This window comes from Lipotes vexillifer, unplaced genomic scaffold, assembly GCF_000442215.2.
Source record: "Lipotes vexillifer unplaced genomic scaffold, Lipotes_vexillifer_v1.1 scaffold980, whole genome shotgun sequence".
Lineage (NCBI taxonomy): Eukaryota > Metazoa > Chordata > Mammalia > Artiodactyla > Lipotidae > Lipotes > Lipotes vexillifer.
The window spans coordinates 225,197-228,795 of NW_006776752.1; positions in this window are offsets into that span (position 1 = coordinate 225,197).

Here is a 3,599-nt window from a genome sequence, read left to right on the forward strand (position 1 = left end):
GCTGAGCCTGTGCGTCCGGAGCCTGTGCTCCGCAATGGGAGAGGCCACAACAGTGAGAGGCCCGCGTAACGCCCAAAACAAAAAAAAAAAAAAAAAAAAAAAAAGGAACAATATGGTATGACTCCACTCATATGAGGTACCTAGAATAGTCAAATACATAGGCAGAAAGTAGAACGGTGGTTATCAGGGACAGGCGGGAGGGGAATTATTGTCTAATCGGTACAGAGTTTTAGTTTGGGAAGATGAAAGAGTCCTTGGCGTGAATGGTGGTGACGGCTGGGAAACAACGTCAAGGTACTTCATGCTACTGAACTGTACACTTAGAAACGGTTGAAATCGGGGCTTCCCTGGTGGCAGAGTGGTTAAGAATCTGCCTTCCAATGCAGAGGACGTGGGTTCGATCCTTGGTCGGGGAACTGGATCCCACATACATGCTGCAACTAAGGGTCATACGCCACAACTAAGACCTGGTGCGCACACACACACACACACACAATGATTGAAATGGTAAATTGTACATTATGTATATTTTATCACAAAGGAAGGTGCTGGGCATGACAGATATCCACTCTAAGAACTTAAGATTTCACTTTCGAGAAGGGGCAAAGGAGGCCCAGAAAGTGACTGATTGGTGGCAAAGCTGGCAATCGTCAATCTCAAGTACTTGCTCCTTCCAGAAAGAAACTGTTGGTGACTGTTACAAGTCTGGTGATGGCTCCTCAGCCTTGCTCCCGCAGGTTCTAACAAATAGGACAGGGGCTGGGAAAGTGACTCAAGGAGTTGGGTGGGTTGGATGGGAGACAGCAAGAAGAAGGGGTGACTGTGATGCGCGAGGAACACAGGTTCCGTCTGAACAGGGCAGCTGCCCCTCAGCTCTGGCTAATCTGACACGTGGGCAGGGAGCCCAATGCTGCTCTATCTCCTGGCTGAGCTATTTGTAATGAGGTGGATAGACCTAGAGTCTGTCATACAGAGTGAAGTAAGTCAGAAAGAGAAAGACAAATACCGTATGCTAACACATATATATGGAATTTAAGAAAAAAAAATGTCATGAAGAACCTAGGGGTAAGACAGGAATAAAGACACAGACCTACTAGAGAATGGACTTGAGGATATGGGGAGGGGGAAGGGTGAGCTGTGACAAAGCAAGAGAGAGGCATGGACATATATACAGTACCAAACGTAAGGTAGATAGCTAGTGGGAAGCAGCCGCACAGCACAGGGATATCAGCTCGGTGCTTTGTGACCGCCTGGAGGGGTGGGATAGGAAGGGTGGGAGGGAGGGAGACGCAAGAGGGAAGAGATATGGGAACATATGTATAACTGATTCACTTTGTTATAAAGCAGAAACTAACACACCATTGTAAAGCAATTATACTCCAATAAAGATGTAAAAAAATAAATAAATAAAAATAAAAAATAATAAAAAAAGAAGCCAGACATCCAGATATTTATGTGAAATCTCCTGAACTTTAATAGTTGGCAACAGATTCAAACAATATGAGTCTGCAAGCTGGTGGAAATCTATCTCTGGGTTGGATGCCACCCTTGGGCTGCTGGTTTGCAAACTCTGTTTGAACCCAGAGGCAAGGGCCAAAGATAACATCAAGATGTCCGTCTTAATAGTAGATACGCAGAAAACTTTCCAAGTACTGTACAGGGCTCCCAGGAAAGAATGATAAGAAAAACATAGCTATTAACTGAAATCAAAATGAGAGTCTTGTATTACATTCTACTTCCCAATCTAAGCCCTCAGATCTTCCAGTGGGGGAGTTGGGACTGCAGATTAAACTCCACGGGCACCCAGCCACCCTGCCTGTCCAAGAAGCAGGAAGAGCTCTGCCTCTAAAACTCATTAACCAGGGAACGGGCGGCGGGGAGGGGAGGACAGAGCGAGAGGGGCAAAGAGCGGGGAGGATGAGAGGAAAAGGGTAGGAGGGAGAGAGGATTTTCGGCCTTTCCTCAAGGCTGACTCCTCCTTCTGGAATCTCTGAAATGCCGGTTCCCAGTTGGAGCAATCAGGTTCTCTGGCTGATGTGGCCCAATTGATATTTTTACTTGGTTTGACTCTTACCTAGTAAGTTTGCTCTTGTGAGAAGGGTGTCAGGAAGCAGGAGAGAGGGAAACCGTGGAGAGGGGGCTGCAAGCCTTACACTTTTCCATCTTTTGTATTCTAACTCATTTGGTTTGACAGCTTAATCTGTGGTCCACCTACTGGCGTTTCTCTCAGAGCAGATGAGCATCTTATTCCCATCGTCACGAAGTTGCTTATGCAACACCCCCAACTGTTCCTTTGTGAGTATCCCTGGGACCCAAAGTGGGCAGTAGAAAGTTCTGTTCAGGGTCAACACAGATCATCAATAAAAGTCACTCTGACGCCATGCATTTCTATTTCCCAGCACAAGTTGTCCAAACAGCTTATCAGAGATTATACTAAATAATAGAATCATTCCAGTTTTGAAAACTATGAACTCCAATTATCAGATACACCTAGAAAAATTAAAGGTCAAAGATGAAATTCCCCTTTCTCATTAAATACAAAGAAATTAAGGTCCAATACTCATTGAGTCTAATTTGCTACATGACAAGAACCCTTTCACTGGGAGGAGAGAGTAACTGTTCTGGAAACCACTGCATGAACCAAGATCACGGTCCCCGGGTGGGCTGGATGCCTGTTGTCTCCACTCTCATCTCAGGCTGGGAACCATGCTTCCTGGAATCCCCTTCCTTGTATGGTTCTAGGGGCGAGTGTGTCAATGAAAGGAGATTACGTGAGATTTGAAGGCAGAAAGGCAGAGAGCCATTACTCTGCGCTGGGGTGATCCGTCACAAGACTTTGAGTCCTCTCCATGAGCTAAGTCATTGCTGTACCACCTTTGACTGACTGTAGTGCCTTCTTGGTCACCTTGCAAACTCTCAGTTCTCTATTTGCCCTACGCTCAGGCTGGTGTCGTTGGTAACTGTGTCTGGGATCCTCCTGCTGTAGCCTTCCAGGTGTTACTCCACCAGCTCTTCCTACATCAGTGTAAGCCCTAATGTCCATCTTCAAACCTTTAATCCTGCAATAGTAGTAGTGGCTCTGACTGATCCCAGCTGATACACTGGGCAAACACAAACATCACTTTCATGAAGAGCCACTTATCAGATCTAAGCCAAGCCAGCAAGTGGAGTCAAGACACTCACATTCAGTCATTTCCTGGTAACTGATTCCAACTGGAGGGACGAGTTATTTAAACGGTTTATTTTTCACTTACAAGGAAGCCGACCCCTTCTCCTCTTTCTATAATACCCCGATAACTCATTTTCCTGCTTGAACGAGGTGTCAGTTCCTCATCTCTGAACTGGGGCTGCCATCCTCTCCAAACAGGGTCTGTGGTCCTAGGGAGTTCCCAGGCACATCTGCATGCCCTTAGCTGATTCAGACTAGCGCACGAGGAACACACTCCATGTTGAAGGTCTGGCTCAAGTTCCTTCGCAAAAGAGTCACACTTCATGCAGGGTCACATGGTGGGCTTGTGTTCAAGTACCACCTCAATCCCTAGGTCCTCTTCTGCACATTCCAGTGTATTATTTCTTTTTTTTTTTTTTTTTTTTTTTTT